At 40.8% G+C, this 27,129-nt stretch overlaps 1 protein-coding gene and 1 long non-coding RNA gene across 3 annotated transcripts in view; one reads left to right on the forward strand and one right to left on the reverse strand.

Annotated features, from left to right (window-relative positions):
• Window positions 1-20,252, reverse strand: part of GPR160 (G protein-coupled receptor 160) — a 30,565-nt gene extending 10,313 nt beyond the window's left edge. The window contains exons 1-2 of one of the 2 annotated variants that reach the window (XM_037003068.2): window positions 20,104-20,252; window positions 19,294-19,416 (exon numbers count right to left, since the gene is read on the reverse strand). The gene's annotated coding sequence lies outside the window, so the exon portion shown is untranslated. Of the gene's footprint in view, window positions 1-19,293; window positions 19,476-20,103 lie in introns of both variants that reach the window. The other variant, XM_073232102.1, reaches the window with a different exon arrangement.
• A 674-nt stretch (window positions 20,253-20,926) lies between these two features.
• LOC108393647 (uncharacterized) lies at window positions 20,927-26,809 on the forward strand. Its single transcript, XR_001852293.3, has 3 exons — window positions 20,927-21,061; window positions 21,618-21,723; window positions 26,473-26,809. It is a non-coding gene; the product is annotated as an uncharacterized lncRNA (long non-coding RNA).
• Window positions 26,810-27,129: the final 320 nt, after the last annotated feature.

The following is a 27,129-nucleotide window of genomic DNA, read 5'->3' on the forward strand; positions in this document are numbered from 1 at the left end:
AAAAGATCACCCAAAAATCCCTACTATAATCAAACTGATTTTGTACCTAAAAGCTTTCCTACAAAGAAAACTAGGCTCAAATGTCTTCATTGATGAATCCTACCAAACATTTAAGGGAGGAATACCAAACAGAAGACAATGGAAGAGAGGAGACATCTCCCAACTTATTTTACAAAACAACTACCCTGGTACCAAAAACAAAGACTGCAAGAAAACTAAATTACAAATCAACATCCTTCAAGAACACAGAATCAAAAATCCTTAACAAAGTACCACAAATCCAATATATAAGAAGAACGTATTGTAAAGTGCAAGCTTGATTTAACATTAGAAAACCAATGTAATTCACCATGTAAACAGAATAAAGGAGAACTACATGATTACCTGAATAAACATAGAAAAAGTATTTAGCAAAATCCAACATTATAAAAACTCTTAACAGTAGAAGGGAATTTCCCAACCAGATAAAAAAATTTAAGAAAAACCTACATCTAGCCTCATGCTTAGTAATGAAAGAGTTCAGCCAATGATCATAAATATGCAAAGATGTCAACTGTCCACTCTTAACTGTCTTTAATCATGGGTGACCTGGTTATGTACTTAGAAAATTTAAGAAATTACAATAAAAGCTACTAGAAGTAACAAGTGAATTTAGCAAAGTTGCAGGTCAATTTTTTAAAATTATTTCTATGTGAGTGAAAAATGGAAAATGAAAAACATTTACAATAGCATCAAAAAACATTTAGAGAAAAGTATGACAAAGCACATGAAATAGTATTCTTAAAATTTTAAACATTGAAGAAAGAAACTAAAGAAGATCTAAGTCAATGAAGACATATATCATGGATTGGAACCTCAACAAATTTTTTGTAAAAATTGGTAAGTTGAACCTAAAATTATACTGGAAAGTAAAGGACCAAACAGAGCCAAAATAATTTTTAAGAAAACAAAGTTGGAAGACTTATATTACTTGGTTTTAAGACTTGTTATAAAGGTACAGAAATAAAGAGGTGGTATCAGCATAAGAATAATACTATAAATCAATGGAACAGAAGAGGACCCAAATACCCACAAATTTACAGTCAACTTATTTTCAACAAAAGTGCAAGGCAATTTAATGGGGGAAAGGATACTCATCTACAAATGGTGCTGGAAAGTAGATATCCATAATGGGAAAAATGAACCATAACCCTTAATTCATTCCATACACAAAAATAAACTAAAAATGGCTAAGACTAAATGTAAAGAAACTTGTAGAAGAGAACAGGAGAAAATCTCTCTGATCCTTCCTGGGTGGGTGTACTAGGTTCCATTACACTGGGTGGCTTAAACAACAGAAATTTATTCTCAGTACTGGAGACCCAAAGTCTGAAATCAAGATGCCCACAGAGCCACTCTCTCTTTGAAGGCTCTAGAAGAGAACACTTAATACCTTTTCCAGCTTCCAGTGACTCCTGGCATTCCCTAGTTTGTGATAGCATAACACCAATCTCTGCTTCCATCTTTACATGACCTTCTCCCCTATGTGTCCTCTCCTCTTTTTGTAAGGACGCCAGTCACTGGATTTAGGATCCAGTCTAATCCCATATGACATTACAAAAACCTCTTTCCAAATAAGATCACGTAGAGGGTGGACATGAATTCTGGAAGCACTAGGCAATCCACAATTGTAGAAACAGCTTTCTTAGGATATGCATGTGCACATGCACACACAAACTGATAAACTGGACTTTATTAACAAACATTTCTTTTTAAAAGCACAGTTAAGAAAATGAAAAGGTCAGTAGTGGAATGGGATAAAATATTCACAATATCTGACCAATGACTTGGACCCAGAATATAAAAGAACTCTTAAACTTAATAAGACAATTAGGCTGTCAGAAAAATGGGCAAAAGATTTAAACAGAGACATTGGGGGAAGGCAAATGTAAACCACAACGAGATACTGTGGTACACCTAATAGAATAGCTAAAAATTGAAAAGACCATTGGCAAGGAAGTAACTAGACTTCTCAGACATTGCTTAATCAATTTGGAGGTTTCTTAACAATGTTAAATATTCAACTACCATTGCATTCAGTACTCCTGCTCCCAGGTATCTACTCAAGAGAAATGAAAACACATGTCCACAAAAAGACTTGTACAAAAATGTGTGTAGAAGCTTTACAACACATATCAGATATACAAGTTATATACATGACTAAATGCTCACCACAATTTAGTTATCATCTGCCAACATACAAAGCCACTACAATATTATTGACTACATTCAGCATATACTTTCATCCCCATGACTAATTTATTTTATAGTTGGATTTTTGTACTTCTTTATCCCTTTCACTTATTTCACCCATCCACCAGTCTGTTATCTGTGACTGAGTCTCTGTTTTGTTTGTTCTGTTTAGATTCCACATATAAGTGAAGTCACATGGTATTTGTCTTTTCTCTGACATTTCACTTAGAATAATATACTCTAGGTCTATCCACATTGTCACAAAAGACAAAATTTCATTCTTTTTTATGGCTGAGTAATATTCCACATATATGTATATGTGCTGCATCTTCTTTATCCATTCATCTTTTGATGGACACTTAAGGTAGCTTCCACATACTATTATAAATAATGCTGTGATAACCATAGGAGTGCATGTTATCTTTTCAAATCAGTGATTTTGTTTTCTTCAGGCAAATTCCCAGAAGTCGAATTACTAGGTCATATGGTATTTCTATGTTTAGTTTTTTGAGAAGCCTTCATACTGCTTTCCATAGTGGCTAGACCAATTTAATTTCCATCACCAATGTATAAGGGTTCTCTTTTCTCCACATTCTCACCAGCACACTTATTATTTTTTGTCTTGTTGATATTAGCCAATCTGACTGGTGTCAGGTGGTATCTCATTGTGGTTTTGATTTACATTTCCCTGATGATTAGTGATAGTGAACATCTTTTCATGTATCTGTTGGCCGTCTGTATGACTCCTTCGGAAAAATGTCTATTCAGGTCCTCTGCTGATTTAATTGGATTTTTTTATGTTGAGTTGTATAAGTTTTTAATATATTTTTAATATTAGCCCCTTATTGGACATATTATTTGCAAATAACTTCTCCCATACAGTTAGTTGCCTTTTTGTTTTGTTGATGGTTTCCTTTGCTGTGCAGAAGCTTTTCAGTTTGAATTTGCTTTTATTTCCCTTGCCTGGAGAGACAGAGACGTAGGAAAAAATTACTAATGTTGATATTCAAGAGTATATTGCCTATATTTTCTTCTAAAAGCTTTATGGTTTCTGGCATCACATTTAGGTCTTGGATTCATTTTGAGTTTATTTTTGTGTAGGTATAAGATACTGGTCTAAAAATAGAAGAGGAGGGAATACTCCCAAACTCATTCTATGAAGCCAACATCACCCTAATACCAAAACCAGGCAAAGACCCCACCAAAAAAGAAAATTACAGACCAATATCCCTGATGAATGTAGATGCAAAAATACTCAATAAAATATAAGCAAACAGAATTCAACAGTATATCAAAAGGATCATACACCATGACCAAGTGGGATTCATCCCAGGGATGCAAGGATGGTACAACATTCAAAAATCCATCAACATCATCCACCACATCAACAAAAAGAAAGACAAAAACCACATGATCATCTCCACAGATGCTGAAAAAGCATTTGACAAAATTCAACATCCATTCATGATAAAAACTCTCAGCAAAATAGGAATAGAGGGCAAGTACCTCAACATAATAAAGGCCATATATGATAAACCCACAGTCAGCATTATACTGAACAGTGAGAAGGTGAAAGCATTTCCTCTGAGATCGGGAACCAGACAGGGATGCCCACTCTCCTCACTGTTATTTAACATAGTACTGGAGGTCCTAGCCACGGCAAACAGACAAAAACAAAGAAATACAAGGAATCCAGATTGGTAAAGAAGAAGTTAAACTGTCACTATTTGCAGATGATATGATACTGTACATAAAAAAACCCTAAAGACTCCACTCCAAAACTACTAGAACTGATATCGGAATACAGCAAAGTTGCAGGATACAAAATTAACACACAGAAATCTGTAGCTTTCCTATACACTAATAATGAACCAATAGAAAGAAAAATCAGGAAAACAATTCCATTCACCATTGCATCAAAAAGAATAAAATGTCTAGGAATAAACCTAACCAAGTGAAAGACTTATACTCTGAAAACTACAAGTCACTCTTAAGAGAAATTAAAGGGGATACTAACAAATGGAAACTCATCCCCTGCTCATGGCTAGGAAGAATTAATATCGTCAAAATGGCCATCCTGCCTAAAGCAATATACAGATTTGATGCAATCCCTATCAAATTACCAGCAACATTCTTCAATGAATTGGAACAAATAATTCAAAAATTCATATGGAAACACCAAAGACCCCGAATAGCCAAAGCAATCCTGAGAAAGAAGAATAAAGTAGTGGGGATCTCACTCTCCCCAACTTCAAGCTCTCCTACAAAGCCATAGTAATCAAGACAATTTGGTACTGGCACAAGAACAGAGCCACAGACCAGTGGAACAGATTAGAGACTCCAGAAATTAACCCAAACATATATGGTCAATTAATATTCGATAAAGGAGCCATGGACATACAATGGCAAAATGACAGTTTCTTCAACAGATGGTGCTGCCAAAACTGGACAGCTACATGTAGGAGAATGAAATTGGACCATTGTCTAACCCCATATACAAAGGTAAACTCAAAATGGATCAAAGACCTGAATGTAAGTCATGAAACCATTAAACTCTTGGAAAAAAACAGGCAAAAACCTCTTAGACATAAACATGAGTGACCTCTTCTTGAACATATCTCCCTGGGCAAGGAAAACAACAGCAAAAATGAGCAAGTGGGACTACATTAAGCTGAAAAGCTTCTGTACAGCGAAAGACACCATCAATAGAACAAAAAGGAACCCTACAGTATGGGAGAATATACTTGAAAATGACAGATCTGATAAAGGCTTGACGTCCAGAATATATAAGGAGCTCACACGCCTCAACAAACAAAAAACAAATAACCCAATTAAAAAATGGGCAGAGGAACTGAACAGACAGTTCTCTAAAAAAGAAATACAGATGGCCAACAGACACATGAAAAGATGCTCCACATCGCTAATTATCAGAGAAATGCAAATTAAAACTACAATGAGGTATCACCTCACACCAGTAAGGATAGCTGCCATCCAAAAGACAAACAACAAGAAATGTTGGCGAGGCTGTGGAGAAAGGGGAACCCTCCTACACTGCTGGTGGGAATGTAAATTAGTTCAACCATTGTGGAAAGCAGTATGAAGGTGCATCAAAATGCTCAAAACAGACCTACCATTTGACCCAGGAATTCCACTCCTAGGAATTTACCCTAAGAACGCAGCAATCAAGTTTGAGAAAGACAGATGCACTCCTATGTTTATAGCAGCACTATTTACACTAGCCAAGAATTGGAAGCAACCTAAATGTCCATCGGTAGATGAATGGATAAAGAAGATGTGGTACATATACACAATGGAATACTACTCAGCCATAAGAAGAGGAAAAATCCTACCATTTGCAGCAACATGGATGGTGCTGGAGGGTATTATGCTCAGTGAAATAAGCCAAGCGGAGAAAGAGAAATACCAAATGATTTCACTCATCTGAGGAGTATAAGAACAAAGGAAAAACTGAAGGAACAAAACAGCAGCAGAATTACAGAACCCAAAAATGGACTAACAGGTACCAAAGGGAAAGGAACTGGGGAAGATGGGTGGGCAGGAGGGGATAAGGGGGAGGAAGAAGAAGGGGAGTATTAAGATTAGCATGCATGGGGGGGGAGGGAGAAGAGGGAGGGAGGGCTCTACAACACAGAGAGGACAAGTAGTGATTCTACATTTTGCTATGCTGATGGACAGTGACCGTAAGGTGGTTTTTAGGGGGGACCTGATATAGGGGAGAGCATAGTAAACATAGTATTCTTCATGTAAGTGTACATTAAAGATTAAAAAAAAAAAGAAAGAAAGAAAAGGGGGATTACTCCTTGATAGGATAAAACAATTGGTAAATCAAAGATTAATGCATGCTTTAAATATCCTTAATGTTGATCAGTTAAAGGGTGTCAGATGATCAGCTATGGAGGTACTCTTTTCTGATAATATTCCTTTCTCTTAATAAAAAAAAAAAAAAAAGCAGTTCCTGTGTGCTGACCTCCAATGAGTTCTACACAGTGGTATAGAGGGCATGTCAAAGTGTGGGCAAAGGGTCTGTTTGCTTCTATGCAGAAGATCAAGGCCTAGCTTGGCTACCCAGAAAATGAACTAAGATACGATATGAGGAGGAGCTTCCGGCATCAGCACTCTCTGGAGGACTCGTGCCGGGGGATGATCATCAAAAAGCCTCCACAGGGATCCAGGTGATACTGCGGTTGTGGCTGCGTCCACCCCACCATTTCCTGGACTTGCCATTGGAATGAGGAGGGAGATGTCTAGGCTGGCATGTGCATACAGTAAGACAACGAATTTGACCAGATCTGTACTGTTGGAACTCAATCAGGAGTTGGGAGGGGTGCAAGTTGTAGTGCTCCAAAATCTTAAGACTATAGACTATCTACGGTTAAAAGAACATATGGGATGTGAACAGATCCCAGAAATGGGTTGCTTTAATTTGTCTGATTTCTCTCAGACGGTTCAAGTACAGTTGGACAATATCCATCATATCATAGAATAATTTTCACAAATGCCTAGGGTGCCTAAATGGTTTTCTTGGCTTCACTGGAGATGGCTGGTAATTATAGATTTGCTTTGTTTATGTCACCGTATTCCTATTATGTTAATATGTGTGCGCAAGTTAGTGAGTAGTTTAAAACCTATACATACTTAAGGTTCTCTACAAGAAGATATGTCAAAGAAATAACCAATCCTCCCATGTTTTCTTCCATATGCTACCTCTATAGCTTTTCTTCTTCCTCCCTAATTACAACCCTTAAATAGAATTCGTGCCTCATATCGAATTTACCGAGTATCATAATTCCTCCAGGTGGTAAAGATACCTCGAGACAAGTGCTGGGCATAGAAGCCACAGGGCATAAATCTGCAAAGAAGTAAAAAGCTAACCTTTCCAAACAATATGGCTTCTCTCTCACTTACCAACTTTACATTTCCCTGTATGGCCCCAGAAGATGACTGGTTAGCCAGAGACGGGTAAGATTCCTCAAGGGAGGAACAACCTAAGACAGGCACAGTCACAGGGGGGCCATCAGGTGAGAAATTGGGGAACAACAGTGGTGAAGCTTAGAACCTCACCCCACCCTGTGTTGAGAGAAAGCTTCTGCATCCATGGATGTTTTATTGCCCTTGTCTAGCTCCGATTAGCACATAGTCTACAGGCACACACCTGAACATCTACAATTGCTCTCACAACACTAAACTATGTTTTCTACCTTTATCTTGCATCTACCTACCACTTCAGCAGTTTATTAAAAATAATAATAATAATAAAGGGAGAAATGTGGGATCCACATATAAATCAAGTACAAAAATCAAACGAATATTCATATTTGACCTGATTGTTTATAGTTCATAATGCGTGATCAGAACCGAAAGTTTCTGTGATGAATGCCCTTGTACTGTTCACCATGTAAGAACTTATTCACTATGTAAGAATTCATTCACTATGTAAGAACTTGTTCATTATGCTTCAGAAGATTGGAGACTGATGAGAACTAGGCTTGAGATGGATTAATGATTGTGCTTTGAGCATTGACCCCCCTATACAAAATTTTATTGTTGTTAACAACCATTTGATCAATAAATATGAGAGATGCGCTCTCAAAAAAAAAAAAAAGATACTGGTCCAGTATCATTCTTTGGCATGTAAATGTCCAGTTTTCCCAACACCATTTATTGAAGAGACTATCTTTGCCTCATTGAATATTCTAACTCCTTAGTCATACATCGATTGTTCTTACAGGTGTGGGTTTATTTCTCTGGGCTCTCTACTCTGTGCTACTGGTCTATGTATCTGTTCTTGTGCCAGTACCATACTGTAATTACTGTAGCTTTGTGGTATAGTTTGAAATAAGGAAGAATGATACTTCCTGCTTTGTTCTATCTCAAGGTTGCCTGAGCTATTTGGGCTCTTTTTGTGGAACTATTTGCTCTAGTTCTGTGAAAAATGATTGGTATTTTATAGGGATTGCATTGAATCTGTAGATTATTTTGGGTAATACGGCCATTTACATAGTGTTAACTCTTCCTATCCATGAGCATGGATAGGAAATCTTTCCATGTATTTGGGTCATCTTCAATTTCTTTCATCAGTGTCTTACAGTTTCCAGAGTACAGGTCTTTAACCTTCTTGGTTAGATCTATTCCCAGGTATTTTATTCTTTTTGATGCAATTGTAAATGGAATTGTTTTCTTAATTTCTTTTCCTGCTAGTATATTATTTTATAGACACACAACAGATTTCTGTGTATTGATTTTGTTCCTGAAGCTTTAGCAAATTCATTATTAATTCTAATGTTTTTATTATGGAGTTTTAGGGTTTTCAACATATAGTACAAAGTCATCTACAAAGAGTGACAATTTTACTTTTTCATTATCAATTTGGATGCTTTTTCTTTTTCTTGTCTTATTGCCCTGGCTAGGACCTCTGGTACTACGTTGAATAGAAGTATGGAACATGTGCATCCCTGTCTTGTTCCTGATCTTAGAGAAAAAGCTTTTAGCTTTTCACCATGGAGTATGGTGTTAGCTATGGATTTGTTATATATAGCATTTATTATGTTTAGATATAGTCCCTCTATATCCACTTTGTTGAGAGTTTTATCATGAATGTTTAATTTTTTCAATGATTTTTCAGCATTGTTGATATAATCATATGGTTTTATCCTTACTTTTTAAATGTACTGTATCACACAGATTGGTTTGCAGATATTGAGCCATCCTTGCATCCCTAGAATACTCCAACTGGTTGTGGTGAATGATCCTTTTAATATATTTTTTAATTCAATTTGCTAATATTTTCTTGAGGAGTTTTATTTGCATCTATGTCCACTAGGGATATTGATCTGTAATTTTTTCTGTAGTGTCTTTGTCTGGTTTTGGTGTCAAGGTGATGCTGGTCTTGTAGAATGAATTTGGAAGATTTCCTTCCTCTTCAATTATTTTGGAATAGTTTGAGAAGGATAGGTATTTCACTCTTCTTTAAATGTTTGATCAAATTGTCCTGGACTTTTGTACATTGGGAGTTTTTTTTTCTTACCACTTCAATTTACTCTCTAGTAATTGGTCTGTTCAGATTTCTATTTATTCCTGGTTCAGTCTTGGTAGACTGCCTGTTTCTAGGAATTTATCCAATTTGTTGGCAGATAATTTTTCATAGTAATCTCTTTAATCATTTGTATTTATGATGTCAGTTGTAACTTTTCCTTTTTCATTTCTGATTTTCTTGATGAATCTAGCTAACAGTTTATCAATTTTGTTTTTCTTTTCAAAGAACCAGCTCTTAGTTTCAATGACCTAATGCATTTATTTTTTTAAATCTCTATTTCCATTCTGTTCTTTATTATTTACTTCCTTCTACTAACTTTGGGCTTTGTTCTTTTTCTGATATGGTTAGATTGAGATTTTTCTTGTTACTAGAGGTAGGCCTGTATTACTATGAATCCCTCTTAGAAATGCTTTGCTGCATCCCAAAGGTTTTGAACCACTGTGTTTATATTTTCCTTTGTCTTCAGGTGTTTTGTGATTTCCTCTTTGATTTCTTTATTGAACCTTTTAGTTGTTTAGTAGCATGTTGTTTAGCCTCCATGGTTTGTGTCTTTTCCAATTTTTTTTCTTATAATTGATTTCTAGATTCACACCATTACAATCAGAAAACATGTTTGGTATTTCAATTTTTTAAAATTTATTGATACTTCTCTGTGGCCTAACATGTGACCTATCATGCAGAATATTCCATGTGGGCTTGAAAAGAATGTTTATTCTGCTGTTTTTGTATTGAATGCTCTGTGTATACCTATTAAGTCAATTGGTCTAATGTCTTGTTAAAAACCAGTTTCCTTATTGATTTTGTGTCTGGATGATCTATCCATTGATATGAATGTGAAACCCCCCTACTATTGTACTGCCATCAATTTCCCCTCTTATGTCTGTTAATGTTTGCTTTATGTATTTAGGTGCTCCTATGTTAGGTGCATAGGTATTTACAATTATTCTATCTTTGTGCTGGATTGGCCCTTTATCAATATATAATGTCCTTTGTCTTTTGTTACAGTCTTTGTTTTAAAATCTACTTTGTCTGATAAAGTACTGCTATTTCAGTTTTTTTTTTTTTCATTTCTCTTTGCATGGAATATTTTTTTGCATCCTTTCAGTTTCAGTCGGTGTATGATTTTTGGGTCTGAAGTGAGTCTCTTGTAGGGAGCATATAGATGGGTCTTACTTTTCTCATCTCTTCAGTCAATCTATGTCTTGGAGCATTTAGTCCATTTCCATTTAAAGGTGTTATTGACAGTTATGTATTTATTGCCATTTTGTTAAATGTTTTTTGTTTTTTGCTGTTCTTCTCTGGTTTTCGCTTCTCTTCCTCTCTTCCCTTGTGTGTAATAACTTTCTTTGGTGTTGTGATTGGATTCCTTTCTCTTTATTTTTTGTATATCTACTAATGGTTTTGGTTTGTGGTTATCATATCATGGGGTTTATTTATGTCCTAGATACATAGCATTCTATGTTAAGTTGATGTTTGCCTCAGTCAAATGCTCTAACAGCACTACAAGTTTAAATCTCCCTCCTGCATGTTTTATGTACATGCATAAAACCACCCAATGACTGAAAATACCCACCCAAGACTGTTAAATGGCAGAAATAAAACTTGCATTATATTTGAGCCATTACAGTTTTGGTCTATTTTTCAGCATTTGAGTCTATCCTACTTAACACGAAGTACTTCTAATCAGTTCTTTTTCATATCCCCACCTTTTGCTGTATATGTTCCTGATTCTATTTCAAAATTTTTATCCATTGTGAAGCCTTCATTATATGTTTTGCCTGCTCTCAGCCTCATGTAAATATTCTTAACCAGAGCACTGACTTATGAAATGTGGTATTGTGTATTTACTCATATTACAGTCACTGATGTCTCAACTACTTTGTGATGTACCAAGGCCCAAGGGCTTTTTCTGCCAGGAACAGGCACAAAGCCAATCATTCTCCAATTTGAACTTCCTACTTATAAAATTAATTAGCCTTCATTTGACTTTGTACAATTTGTAAGTACCCAATTTACCCAGGTTATTTTCTGTTTCCAGTATTTCTGGCATATAAACATATACAGAATGCATCACTAGTCATGGATTAAAACTGATTAAATAAAACTGAATTCTGGACTGACTACTGAAAGTTTAACTGATAAGAACCATCCCACACCAGCCCTATATCCTTGACAATGTTTGTATGACCTTCCCACCATCTAAATATGGTATCAGCTGAGCAAAGCCTTGTTTCCCTGGGTTATAGATGATTTTATTATTCATAATTAAATCAGTTAGCATGAGAAAGTCAAGATATATATGCTCTACTTCCTCCAGATCCTTAAAACATTCTTGAAAAAATTAGGTTACACTGATGATTTGGTTTTCCATACAGCTACCATTAATTTTTACCCAATGCTTATATCTGCTTATAAATTAATATTCTGGTGACTTATATTTTCATATATCCCTCACTCAAAATGTGACTGTGTCTTCCTGTTTACTAAAATTTCTACACATATGCACCTCTTCATCATTTTAGTGGGAATGTACAATTAATTCAAGTACAATGTTCAGAATTAAGGAGAAAAGAGTTCCATGCCCTGTATTAGTCATTCAGTTTTTGCTACTGAAGTTTAAGAAAGAATAGAAATATACCTAGAGAAGTCAACATATGTGGGAAAGGGATTCATAAGAATAGTTGTTAAAGGGTTATAAGAATGGGAGTTCTTCAAAAGTAGGATATGTTAATTTGGGAGCTAGTGTTTGTATAACCACCAGAACTGTCCAAATACATATGGGGTGACTCCTTACCAAGAATGCTTATAAAAGAGGTTTAGTCTTCAAAGGACATTTAAACTAGATATTGCTTCTTAGTTTTCAGTAATAATTATGATCAAATTTAGTCTTGCTCTAAGCAAAGGAAGAGGTTTAAGGATACAATGACCTGGGAAGTACCAATTAGGAATCTGTGCTCAGTAGTTCCGGAGAACACATTCGTCATCCCAAGCTAGTGAATACTACTCCTGGGATGACTCAATAACCAAAGAGATAATGACACGGATCATGTTCACTTCTTCATAGTTTCTAAAACTATGGCTCTGTCATTGCTGAGAAAGTGAACGAGGCCAATCACCTGGGAGGTCCAGCTTACTCTACCACCATAAACACTTGCCTGTTTGTCACCCTTCTCAGAATTTGGAAAATATATACATCTCCTAAGATTGTTTTGTTTTTTAACGTGAGACTAATGGTGTAAGTTTCAGAGGTTAAAAAAGTTTTGGGGGGTAAGTAGGCATCTCAAGTCAAATAATTCTACTTAGGTGTATATGGTGCTTTTTAGTTTACAAGTATTTTATAAAGATTATATGATTCAAAGTGTCTAAATCATGCTCCTGGGGAATGGGCACGGATGAAGGGCTGCACCATTTCTCACTGGAATGCCTGGGTGGAAGTGGAGGAGAAAGGCAAGAGGCTGAGTGAAGGTAGGCCGGACCAGTGATGCTCCAGAAGCTCCAGCTCTGCTTGTGAACAGGAGAAGAGCCCAACAGTCCACACCTCCCTCCCTGACCCTGCTGGCACTTTGAAGAATGGGTTTGGGTGGGAGCTATGAAGGGGCGGCCTCTGCCTCAGCTGCCCGGAAGGGATTTGGAGAGGACTGGCTGCCCCTCCATTCTGCCTCCCAACTTCCACTTCCTGGGAACACCCCAGCTATCAATCTCTCCCTTTCCCTTCCCAGGATGTCCCTGCTCCCCATGAATAAGTAAAACGAATAGCCCGTTACTACATTCCCAGTTCTGGGCTTATGTCTGGCCTGAACCTCAGTTCACTATTTTTTTTTTGCTGTTAATATCTCACTGTATATTTTTCTAAAGTGCCTTATAAACATATATTTGTAATGTACACTTAATAAAATTAGGCTTATACATGCTGTTTTATAACGTACTTTTCTCACTTAAATTTGTGAATAATGTTCTGTCATTAAACGTACTTTTTTTCTTTAACACTATCTTAATTAAAATATCACTGATATACAATCATATGATGGTTTCATATACACAACACACTGGTTCAACATTCACCTACATTATCAAGTCCTCACCCCCTACAGTGTGGAGTAACATCCATCAACACAGTAAGATGTTACAGAATCATTAATTGTATTCTCCATGCTGTACTACTGTCCCCTTGACCAATCCATGTTGTGATTGTGAACTATTGTGCCTCTTTATCATATTAGCCCTCCTCCCACATCCATCCCCATTCCTCCCCCTTTGGTAACCACTAGTCCCTTCTCAGTGTCTTTGAGTCTCCTGCTATTCACTCCTTCAGTTTTGCTTTGTTCTTATGCTCCACAAATAAGTGAAATCATTTGGTATTTGTCTTTCTCTGCCTGATTTATTTCACTGAGCATAATATCCTCTAGCTCCATCCATGTTGTTGCAAATGAGATTTCTTTTTATGGCTGAATAATATTCCATTGTGTATATGTACCACATCTTCTTTATCCATTCATCTATTGATGGAAACTTAGGTTGCTTCCATATCTTGGCTATTGTAAATGGTGCAGCAATAAACATGGGGTGCATATGTCTTTTCAAATCAGGGATCTTGTTTTCTTTGGGTAAATTCCTAGGAGTGGAATTATTGGGTCAAATGGTATTTCTACTTTTAGTTTTTTGAAGAACCTCCATATTGCTTTCCACAATGGTTGCACCAATTCACATTTCCACTAACAGTGGGGGAGGGTTCCCATTTCTCTACAACCTCGCCAGCATTTGTTGTTTCTTGTCTGTTGGATGTTGGCCATCCTAACTGGTGTGAGGTGATAGCTCATTGTGGTTTTGATTGGCATTTCCCTGATGATTAGCAATGTGGAGTATCTTTTCATGAGCCTATTAGCCATCTGTATTTCTTCTTCAGAGAAGTGTCTGTTCAGGTCCTCCACCCATTTTTTAATCAGGTTATTTGTTTTTTGGATGTTGAGGCATATGAGTTCTTTATATATTTTAGATGTTAACCTCTTATCAGATTAATTGCTTACAAATATATTCTTCAGTTCACTTTTGTACCTCTCCTGACAGGGAGCAAAAGGCAACAGAAACAAATAAACCTGCACCACTGGTTGAAGATCAGATCAGACAGCCCTTTTAAAAACTATAAAATGCTATGTATATGTCAGTACCACCTTTATTACCTCTCCAAATGAAAAGGTAAATGTGCTAGTGCACCTCTTCTATGATTTCACCACCAACAAAGGGCAAAGTTGGACACAGTACTTCACAGTGCCTGTGAGCTCATCACACTTTTGTTAGCCCTTAGTCCTGCGAGGTATGCTTATCCCCAGCTGGCACACAGAGGAGGCACCTGCGGTACAAGGATAGAGTCTGTCACAACGCCCCCTCCCCCAGCGGAGACAGACATGGGACTCCTGAGTCTGCTCTTGCACAACAGAATGGAGTCTGCTCTTGCACAACAGAATGGAGTCTGCGCCACACGGAATGCCGGGAATTCCATCTCCTCTTCATAGTCAGTGTGGATATTAATCCCCAAACAACAGAGCTAAAGCCCTGCGTTCAAGGCCGTGGGCATCAGTTCCGAAGCTGCTGCTGTGCCAAGCACCCTGTTAGCATTTGTCATGGAGAGCATTTCCCTAAGGCCACGAGGCAGCTCAGGCTCACAGTCCAAGGCTCACTCTGAAAATAGGGAGGTCAGATCTGGAAGGTGTTTCTACCCTGCAGTCTTCCTTTTAAAACTATGGGACCAAATAAAGGCAAAAGTGAAGAGGGAGGGCTTGGACAATGGTAACAGCTAACCACAGCGAAGCCTGGTGCCACGCCCAGCATTTGGCATGCCCTGACAGCCCAAGAGGTAGGTACTGTTACCTCCATTTTCACACAGGAGAAAACTGAGGCTCAGGGTGGGGGAAAAAAGGGTTGAGTCACACAGCCAGGTGGTATAAGCAGCAGAAATAAATCCAGTGATCTGGCTCGAGTCCACAGTCAGGATTACTCCACCTCACCTTTGTTTGCTCTGGCTGATCATCAACCCACTTTTCCTTGCCATCTGCCTCTATGACCAGGGACTTGGCAGTCACCTTCTGAGGGAGCACGTACTCACAAATCTGAATCCTAGAGTTCTCCTGAAAGGATCCAATTAACTGGCTAGTCTGGCACTTACAAAACACATCAGCCTCTAAACTTACTTCTTTCAATCAAACAAGGGATTCCACTTGCAGCCCTCCTTCATTCTACCTTTCCTATCACACTGGGGCATGTACACACCGAGACTGATAGTTCAGGTGACAAAGGCTCCAGAATAGCACCTGACATTTTCTCAAAACCACCCCAGAAAGTTCCATTTGTGATATTTTCTCTTCCTCCCCCAAACCACGCCACACCACACCAAGCACACATACACAGCTGTGAACACTCAGCATTCAAGGGAAGGACACAAAGCTCTAAACAGAAGGCCAACAGTAATGAAACTCCAGATCTAGCTGGAGGTGAGAACATCTGTTCCCTGACCAGTAAACGAACATTTCAAGATGAGGAAATTAGGCCATCCTTGGCCTTGCCTCACAGAAACCTTGCAAACGCTGGCGTCTGGGCCCTGTGCACCTTGCCCTTTCAGGGCTGGCTGAAGAGGCTGTGCCTGTGCAGAGCGGGGGAGCAGCCTTGTCGTTAGCAGGACAGGGGTGGGCAGAGGAGAGTGAGAAGCATCCTTGCGTGTCCTGGGAGCCCTCAGGGCAGCTATAGAGAGCCAACGCACACTCAGTATTCATTTGGCTCCCCACACCAGGCTGAAAGAAGGAGGGCTTCTCAGTGCCCTATCCTCACAGCACATACTGGGGAGCCCCCACGGTGCACAGGACCCTCTTCCTGTCCACACAGAGGGAACGGTTTGGGATTTGGGGGGCATTCCTTTTCTTCACTGCAGCTTGTAAGAGAACCAACAGTGTAAGTGTGATGGAGCCCTGCCTCCAGGATGGGGGACGCCTTGGCAAGTGGAGGAGTCCAGGCAGAACTGCAGCTCACTCCCCTTCTCCAGAGAATGCTGCTCCAGGACTGCCGCTTGGAATTCTGGGGGACACAATATTTGAAATCTCCCAATTTTTAACATTGGCTCAGTTTTCTTTTTAACTCTACATTGGCCTGCTAAAACCTCACTGTTAACTGGATGTGGTCCTTGTCTCCAGCCAGCAACCAGGGTACCTGAGTGTGGGAAACAGACAGCCTGCCTGGACTAACTAGCTAGCAACTGGACGTGGAGCTCTGCTGTCTGCTAAAGGTGGTGTGGACAGCACAGAAGCTGGAAATAATGTAAACTGTAAGATCCAGCAGATTTGAGTTTGAATCCTGGCTCTACTTTTACTAGCTGCAAGACCTCGAGTGAACTGTTTAAATAAACTCTCTTAGCTACAATTTCATCTGCAAAACAGGTTGATAATACCCAACTTGGAAAGATTTGTGAGAATGACAATGTGTGTGTGTGTGTGTGTGTGTGTGTGTGTGTGTCCCCCAGCACCACCGCTCCAGCTCACAGGGTGGGATGAGGTGACACAGATGAAAGGAGAGTGCCCACAAATTAGAATATAATTGACGTGCAAACATCCTCTCCTCTCTTTTCTAGGCCAGCACAGCAGTAATTTGCTTTTCTAATGTGTTCCTACCCTCCAATAACGCGATGTGGGGAGAAGAAGATGGAGGCACAGTTGTGGTAATTCCTTTAAATGGCTATTAGCAGTCAGCTCTCCTGAGTCCAATTCTACCATCCACACAGAGGAAAGTAAACATTAGGGCACTGCCTGGTCACTGAAGAGCACAGCAAGTTTCCTTTCTTTCATCATGCTCTTGTTTTAGATAACTGAGCTTGAAAACAAAGCCTCTTAACAGTTGCATACTTCTTTTCTACACACAAAGAACATTGAACCACAGCCAAACAACTGCAATTCAGAGCCAGCGAGAGTTCGCTATGGGATTCTCCAGCAGGACGGGGACTCGTGTGGGCTCTCATTTTCCTGTACACTGCGACAAGCCTGGGACCTGTGATGGTCCTGCTTCAACTGAATCTGACTTAAAGCAACTTTACAACTTCTTTCACACTAATGAAACGACACAGGTGAGGTCTAGGCTAAGGGGTTCATCTCACACTCCTACTATCACATATACCACTTACTTGGCCGGCTTTCCCTCAAAAGCAGTCATTAAGTTCAGTTCCACTGATGCTACTAAGAAGTGTGGGTTTATCTTTCAGGAGTATGCCTCCCTTCCTCCTCCTATTGAACCTCCGTAGCTCCCTCATACAATCATCACTTTTCCAAATTACTATAATCAAGCATGATAGAATGAGTAGGGATTATATGAGAAATTCCGAGGAGGAAAATGAGCAAACAGGATGAATATATAGATATTACTCCCATGTCCCTCCTTCTTAAAGCAGGGTTCTTGGAAAGAAAAACTGGCAGAATTTTCTAGGAGCCAATTCTTTGCTAAATATTTACACGTCATGATGTTAGAGGCAACAAGGTAAGGACATGAAAAAGGCAGCACACACAGATAAGATCCCTTTCAGGTAATAAGTAGATATGCACTCACCTTGGGATTTGTTTTATAATGCACACTTTTTATGGATGTATACAATACTTCCAGATGTTTACACAAATTCTAAGTGGATATGTTCACTACTCTGAGCTCTGTTTTTTGATGAGTATAACTTGGAAAGGATTTGGACAGTTCAGAGAAATTGCTAATGTATTTTATACAATCTGTTCACCTGGAGACAACTCAAACCCCAGGGTTGCTAATACCCTCTGTATAAAAAAAGCTGATGTAGCACCTACCTGCATCAACTTGATCTGCTCAGCTCTGTCACAGTCAGCAAATACCCTATGCCCTCTGAGAAAAATAAAGCAGCAACCCCAGAAGAGAGAAAAACAAGACTTTTTTGAGCCTAGAGAGGCAGCCTTTACCCTCAAGGTACAAAGAGTGAGGGTCTGTGGAAGGTCTTGAATCGAGAATCACTAACGGTGCCTTCCAAACTTACCTTCTGCAAAAGCTCCGTAGGTGATGTGGTGGTGTTATTTTTAAAGGAAAATGCCAAACATTCACAAGTAGAGGCAACAGTGGAAGGAATTCCATACCCCCTACCCTTCACCCAGTTTCAACTATAAACAACTCACAGCCAATCTCCCTTTAGCTCCCCTACCCCCAACTCCTCCCCTAGCAGTTCTCCTCCAGACGGGATTATTCTGAAGCAAATCCTCAACCTAATTTCAACTTCAGTATTTCTAAAATATAAGGGATTTTTAGAAATCATAATCATGATACCATTACCAAAAGTAACTAAACAAAATTTACAACCTTTATGCTATCAAATAAGAAGAACAAATTTCCTTTCTCTACTCAATTTTTAAAAAATGTTTTCTTCATCAAATCAGGATCCAACCCAGGCTCACACATGGCACAGTTAGGTCTAGACTGCTTCAACTGAATCTGACTTAAAGCATCTTTACGACTTCTTTCTTCTAGGGTAAGGGGTTCATCTAACACTCCTACTACCACATATACCACTTACTTGGCCGGCTTTCCCTCAAAAGCAGTCATTAAGTTCGGTTCCACTGATGGTACTAAGAAATGTGGGTTTATCTTTCAGGAGTATGCCTCCCTTCCTCCTTCTATTGAACCACAGTTTTTAAACCACAGGTTCCCCACACCTGTGATTGTCAAAGCAGCCAGGCTGACCCCAACTGGCAATTCCCACTGATTCTATTCTGGGGATACAACAAACTCAGTCTTAGAAGTATAAATATATTATTATTTATAGAATTATAACATTTATATAATCAGTTGTTTTTATAATTTAAAGTTTTTCAGAAATCTGAAAAGTACAAGCAAAACGATTTGCCCTGAGGCCATTAGCAATTCTGAGAGCCAAACATTTATTCCCGTGTCCTTTGCAATGCTGATGTATGTGGGTTTATTTCAGTAGTTTGATCAACACCGTCTCCCCGCCATCCCCGCCTTACCGGAGTCAAAAGGTGGGGCGAAGCCAGCACGTCTCCTCTCAGCTAGGCCTTCCTCCGCAGGCCGGTCCCGGTGGTTGCCTCCGGAATGCTGGGGCGGGCCCTGCAGGCACCTCCTGGGGTCACCTGGCCAGGCAAGAAAAGGAGCTTCAGCCAACGCGTTCCGGAGGGGGGTCCCGGGTTATCTAGAGACAATTTTGAGCCACTCAGGCTGGTCACTGGGAAATTAACCAAGGTGCCACGGTCCCCGAAAACAAACAGCCCTGCAAAACACTGCCCCCCAAAGCCAAAGGACCAGAAGAAGGAATCCAAACAAAGTCCGTCCCAACGAATACATGTGCGTGTTCGCACGTGACTGCAAACCCCAGTTCTGCGTGCCAGAAAGGAGAGTGAAAACTACATACACCCGTTCTACAACATCGCCGGTTTAATAATGTTTAAAAGCTATCTTCCCTGGAAACAGAGTGCTTAGTGTCTGGGCGTGAGTACACGCCCCACCCAGGCCACAAGGTTCCATCCCCGGTCCCCGATCCCGGTCCCCAGCCCTTACGACAGACCTCAGCCTCGAAGGCCACACTAAACCCCCAAGCCGGAGCGGTCAGACTGGGGCGTCTGTGGCTTTTAGCCACTGACCCCTGACCTACTCCGGGATCTCGTAAGCAGGAGAGAAACTCCAGCCTCTGAATCCCTGGAAGGGAAATTCCTCTCCGTCCGCAACGCGCAGAGCGCCAGGCGCGGGAGCCGCGAGCGGAGCGGTGCCGTTGCCCACCCGGACCCGGGACGGGAGAGCGGCGGCGAGCCCCCTGCATTCACCCGAGGCGCGGCGGCTCCCGGCTCGCGCTCATCCCCGGCGCCGGGCGCCAACCAGACGACGGCGAGGACACCGCCCAGGCACCTGTCGCTCCCGGCCCCAGGTGACCGCCGGAGGAGGGGCGGGAGGCCGGCGCGCCCGCCCGCCTCGGCCCCGCCCTGCGCATTCCCAGGGCAAGACCAGGAGGCCGGCATGGCCCCCCACCCTCCCCGCCCAGGGCGACCAGGAAGTGCGGGCGTCCGCGCCGGCGCCGCGCAGCCTTTGACAGCGCAAGCCCCGTCGCGACCCCGGCGGGAGACGGGCCGGAGGGCGCTGCCTGCCGGCGGGGGTGCGAGATGCAAACGGAGGCCGCCAGTCGGACCCCACAGGGGTGCGGTCCGGGTGGGGGAGCGGGCGCTGGAGCCGCGGGCGCTCAGTGAGACCCCCTACGTGCCAGGCCTCGAGCCCACCCCAGCACAAGGAGCTCCCGTCTCCCCAGCAGTCTGGGAAAGGGGCCATTGGCAGTTATCTCCAGATGAGGACACGCACAGGTGGCAGAACTTGAAATGTGTATGCTGCTAAGCAGCCGTCTGTAGTGCACTGTAATTCACGTTTTTAACTAAAAATCTGCAAATAGCACACTTATATTGCATTGTCTTTTTTGCATCAACAGTGCTAATTTGTTATATATATTCAACAAATATTTTTGAGCATCCACGACTTGCCAGTCATTTAAATATTTAAAATACGGCACAATATCCTCTTCCTTTTCATGCCTTGAACAGGGGGAGTGGCTTGGCCCCTTTCTTTACCTCCCGGAAAGCTTGGACTAGCCTTGCAAGGAACTCTAAGTAAACGCCCATCCTGGGTTACAGTAAGAACTGAACCACGATAGAAGTTAAAGTGTAGCTTCTACAGAAACTGAGGAAAGACTTAACGCAACCCGGGAGGTCAGAGGGGAAATGTTGAAGAATGGGAGAGGTAAGCTGAGTTACGAGGGACCACAGGATTCACCAGGATGTGAAGTGTTTCAGCCAAGATTCCACCGTGGGCAAAAAGTGGGACAGAGTGTGCAAGGTCTGAGAGAAGAATGGCAAGGCAGTCAATACAGCCAAGGAGAGAATGTGAGGATGTGGGCTGAGAGCTGGGAGTGTGGGGGCCAGAGCATACTCCTAACAGAACTTAACAGCTGCCATCTGTCGGGTAAATTGTAGTATTTCCAGAATCTCCTGACTGGCCTTAGTCTGTTTACGTATCAATAGATGTTTCTTCCCGCAGCCTCTGGGACCAGAAGTGGAGAGAGGCTGTTCTCTCCTCACCTCTGTTGCTTATTTGGTCTGGCACCTGTCAGTTGCCCGGGATCTGCCCGTGGAGTTTCTCCTAGAAGGGGTGGGTGGAGAGGGGAGAGCAGCTCCTGGACCTGGGGAGACACGGGGAGAAAGGAGCCAGGTCTCGCTTGTCATGAACAATGAATGTGTTTCTCCCAATGCAGCCTTTCCTTAGACTGATTTCGGTCACATTGGTTTATTTGCCCCAGGCTGGGAACACCGCTTTCCCCGGAGCTACACACCTAGGGAGCATATAATATGAAACAGGAGCTGGATATGCATCATTTCAGACTGGGCTCACACCAGCCCTGTAAGGTAGAGTTACTACTACCCTTTACAGAAGAGGAAAACGGGGAGGAGTGGGGTGCCTTGCTAAGTGACAGGGCTGGGAGGAGGTCACTCTGAAGAACAAGCCTGCATTCTTAATGCCTCCTTGCAGGCCAATCCTGGAGGCTGAATTTGTCTTCAAATGCTCCCAGCAGCCGCAAGTATCCCCAAATGCCCACTGCTTTCCCCCCATTCCCAAAGTCTGGGTCAACAACTGCCCTCAGACCCTTCCTGTCTAGAAAAGATTCCAGAACATACGGTTCTGTACACCAGACTCCTTCCCAAGGAGGATCCATGTTTCAGGGCTTAGTAGAGGGACTGTGGCAGAGACCCTGGTTGTTCCCACTATCTATTCTTTCCTTCCGTAACAACAGAATTGAAGCTGAGCCCAGGGCTGCTTGGAACAAAGACCACATTTCCTGGCCTCTCTTGGAGCAAAATTCATCAACAGTGGTGCCCAGAGCCCAGAATGAAGTGGATTCTTGATCCTATTGCACTTCTGAAGAACTGTTCCTCCCCCCAACATCCTTGATTTGTCATATATTCCTTAATGGGGCAGGCACTGCTTAATGCCTCGTCAATATCCACTCCCCTGTCTTCCTTTCTAAAAGAATCCAGATTTTGTTCAGGCAGGCAGTGTTCACCTTCCTGGAAGACCTTGCTGGGAGTCATATGATTGACTCTGTTCTAGCCAATGAGCATAGGAGGGAGTTGCCTAAAGACTCCTGAGAAGGTTTTTTTCTTTCCTGATGGAGTCTCGGTCTCTTTTCCAGTTCTGTTTCCTTCCAGTTGTGAAATTGCTGTGAGGTTGGAGGAAGAGCAGCCATTTTATGACCTCAGGGCAGCACACAAGGGAACACAGAGAGCAGCTTCTACTGCAAACTGCCCAGGTCCAGTTTTATCACATGAGAAAAACAATCTTCTTTCTTGTGTAAAGCACTCTTGGTCATGGTTTGTTACACACAGCTGAATGTAACCCTGATGGCTACACCATTCTTTGCAAAGAAAATCCTCAAAAATCAATCTAGCCAACCCTACCTAATAAAAAGTGTTAAAGCAGAAAGAGGGTGAGTTTTGGCATGAAGCAATCCGAGTGTGAGTTGCCACCCCTCTATTTATTTAACCAGTCACCTTGGGAAATTTTGTTAAATAGATTATGTATCATAAAGTTTAAAATTGTCATAAAAACTCTAGGCACAGTGCCTAGCAAATGGTGAGCTATTAGTAAATGATAATTGAGATTATTCTTATTTACCTTTACCTCCTGGAAAGCTTGGACTGGCCTTGCAGGAATTTTAAGTAAACGCCTGCCCTAGGTTGCAGTAAGAATCGAACCACGATAGAAATTAAGTGCAGCTGCTAGAGAAACTGAGAGGCTTGATCCCACCGGGGAAGGTCAGAGGGGAAATGCTAAAGAAGGGCAGAGGTAAGGTGAGTTGTGAAGGACTACAGCTTTTAGCCTCCACCAAATGGACACCTGGCCAATATGTAGATTCCAAATCATATCCACTTTCCAGTTTCACCCCTGAGACAAATCTTTTTTGCCTGTTCAGATCTCAGATGCTTTGTACCAGTAAAGTCAGACTTCAAGGTCCAGTAAAAACCATCACTTGCCTAGCATCTTGTTTTCCTCCTTTCCTAGACTCTATCTGTTGTACCAAAATTTTTTCAAAGGAAAAGAATAGAAGCATGTGCTTTGTAGTGGCCAGTCATGAATTACTGATACAGTAGTATAACAGGCACAAGTGCATATTTGTTTGACTCTCTTTTTAAAATAAACTCTAAGTTCAGTGCTTCTAGGTTTGCCAAACAAAAATGGTCCAAAAACATGCTTTTGTTGAAACTACAATATATCTCTGTATGCTGAAACTGAATATCATTAAAAATAAGTATCATTCACTTAGATTTTTAATTTAAAAAACAATACCTGCTTTCAATCACTACGTAAGTTTTCAAGTTATAAAAAAGATGTACCATAATTTATTTAACCTGCCTTCTATTAATGGACACTCAGGTTGTTTCTAGTTTCTCTGTTATAAATATTGCCTTGTACATCTTCGTCCCTGCACTTTTGCTCATTCGTGTAAACTGACCACCTCTCCCCACTCTACTGCTGACTCCCAGGTCCAGGCCACCATTCATACCTTGACTGTATTACTGGAGTAGCTCCTGAATGGCTCCCTGTATTTGCCCTTGACCTCATTCAACTCATTTGTAATGCAGCACCTGGAATAGTCATGTTAAAATGTAGGTCTATCCCTCTCTGCTCAAAATTGTCCAGTGGCTTCTGTCTCATTCCGAGTAAGAAACCGAAGTCCTTTCAATGGCCTCTAAAGCTATGCTGTCTGCTCCAACTGCCAGTACCTCTCTGAACCATCTCCTTCCATACTTCACTGTCTGCTCCAGCCATGCCAGCTTGCTTGCTATTTGTGTTTTATGGTGCCAGATACACTTCTGCCTCAGGTCTTTTGCACATGCTGTCTCTTCTTTTTTGGAACTCTCTTCTTCCAAATATCATATGTCCTAATCCTTCATCTCATTCAGGTCTTTACATGCATGAGAGTCTTCCCCAACCAATGGGCTCAAATTACAGAGTGCTTGATACTTCCTTGCTTTCTCCTTTCCTGTTAGCACTTTTCACCTTCCACTATACTCTGTCTTTTAAGTGTTTACCTTCTTTACTGTCTGTTTTCCCTCCCCTCTCCCACCCCAGAGTGTGAGCTCCAGGAAGGCAAGGATTTTTATTTTTGAGAGTAGGGATTCGTTTGTTTTGTTTATTGCAGCACCTCCAGCACCTAGCAGGGGGTTTCGTAAATACTTGTTGAATTAATTAAAGTGTTTAAATATGTAAGATAAGTTCCCAGAAGAACAATTTCTGGGTCATAGGGTTTTATGTTTAAAATCTTAATCAACACTGCTAAAATACTCTTTCAAAAAGTTGGAACAACATTCCTGCCAACTGAGTATGAGCATCGGTTTCCCCTCACACTCACGCAAATTTTGGAAAGGTTACCATAGGCCAGATACACGCCCTATCTTTTTAAAATTTCTTTATTTGAAGCATTTATCAGTCAGAGTCTTAATGACAAACAAGAGAGTCCACTCTAGCTATTTTAACCAGAAAAATACTTTTTTAAAAGGGATGCTCACAGAATCATTAGACAGACCAGAGAGCCTGGTGCACCTCTGCAGACAGGAAAAAGGCTAAACCATACATCGGTAGCAGCTCCAACCAAGACCCCACTACTTGTGCATCTGTGCCCAGACGCCCAGCTTGCCCTCCTAGACCACCTGATTGATTGTTTACATTGGCTATGCCAACACTGCAACTCATTCTGTTCTGTAATAATTCTTGTTATTGCTTACCTCAGTTTGATATTTAAATGGATTCATTGCTCACCAACAATCCACTAAGGCAATGTCTTTCCCATTCTTAAATTATCTTGAACTATCTTTTGATTATCTAGATTTTGCAAGTTTTCCAAGAAGGGTTGATGGGCATAATATATTCAGAGTCCTCTCTCCTCAGATCTATCAGTTCAAATCATTGTCTTGTCTTTACCTCTGCCTTTTAAGTTTTCTCAAGCCTGACTTCCAAGTCATTGATTCTTTTTTCAGATCTCTACTTCTTGCTGCTTCCCTTGTGGTTTTCATTTCCATTTCTTTCCTGGTTGATGCCATTTTACTTCATCTTTCTCTCTGATCTCTCTGATCTCCTCCTCAGGTTCTTTTGCAACGAATCATAGGTTTTTAAAAAAAATTCTTTGAGAGTGAAGTATTTTTATTAAATATTCTTCTATATTTGTCTATTTTTATTTTAGTTGTGCTCTGCATATGACTTAAGTTACATTCTTTCTGTGTTTGACTCATCTCCACTCATCTCTGTATGTGAACAGTTATTTCTGGGTCTGCCTTTTGGAGAGGGTTAGTGAGGAGCTATCCTCTCGGCAACCTCAAAATGAAAATGCTGCCTGAGACTGCTCTTTCGAAGTTATCTGTTTTTCTTAAGGGACAATTTCCCCCCAGGTGAGCAGGCTGTTCAATAGGCATTTGTTGTGAGCAACTGTAACAGTTCTCAGATAACAGGTCTTTTGTCTAGTGACTTGGTGTCTAACTGTGCTTACTGGGTCATGGTCAGCACCTACAAAGCCACGCTGGGTTTCTTCTCTCTTCTCCCTCCCACCTCCAAGCCACTTCATTAAGTCAGAACTCAGATGCCAGATAAAACAAAGAGGACTTATGAATTCAGTTTTATCATCAGTCCCACTTTCCTCAGTTCCCACTTTCCTCTCAGTCTACCCAAAATTCCATTGCTGTTGGGTTGGTTTTGTTTTTGTTTTTAATGGTTAACATTATGGAGAGGTAAAGATGGGCCCGTCATGGTTCTAACTGTGTTACGTATAATACCTCATTTAATCTTTACAGCCATCCTAGATTTTATGTTCCCTATTCTACTAATGAGGGACCTGAGGCACAGAGAGATGACATAACTTATCCAACCCAAACACTTGTAAAGAACAGAACTAGGATTAGACTATCCAGGGCTGTGCACTTTACCATATGTGTAAGTGAAGAACCTTTCGGGAACTGCTAAAATAACTTACGGCTCTCTATAAACTTGCTCAAGATCTGAAGAGCCACACTTCCTCGTAGTCTGGGTTTTGACGGTGGTAGTTATTTCCTTGTTTTTAGATGGACTTGTCTAAGTTTTTTATTGTTTTCTCTTATTCATTTCAGATATCCTGGAGAAGCCCAGCATATACACACTGTACTTCAACTTTTACCAGATATCTTTAGTAGCCCTCTTTTCAAGTAAATTGCAAAACAGCTGTTGACTCCCCTACCCTGGGCTCTCTAGAGCTGCTTAGGCCATAGCCACTAGTCACACATGGCTATTAAAATATTGGTAGTCCAAAATGAGATGTGCTCTGACTATAAAATACATACTATATGTCAAAGACATACTACAAAAGAGAAAATGCAAACTATCTCAATAATAATTTTTTATATTGATACTGTTTTGGAATGGTAATATTTTATATATATTAGGTTAAATGAAATATATTAAAATTAATTTTATTTGTTTCTTCTTTTTACATGTGGCTACTAGAAAATGTAGAATTACACACGTGGCTCACGTTACATTTTGACTGGACAGTGCTGCTCCTGAGTGTCCTTTCAGGCAGCAAAGGGCTTAGGCCAGACAGGGAGGCAAATGATCCACAGACAAGTGTCTTCATTTCATTGGTGGGAAACATGCTGGGGAGGAAAAACAAGAGGCACAGGTGGTATGCTCAAGACTATTGACAGGTACATGCACACATTCCCTTGTCCAATATCAAAACTGTCCCCACATGGTGCATTATTTTCTGCCTGTGCAAACACCACCAATAA

Source organism: Manis javanica, chromosome 3 (genome assembly GCF_040802235.1).
Source record: "Manis javanica isolate MJ-LG chromosome 3, MJ_LKY, whole genome shotgun sequence".
NCBI classification, from domain to species: Eukaryota; Metazoa; Chordata; class Mammalia; order Pholidota; family Manidae; genus Manis; species Manis javanica.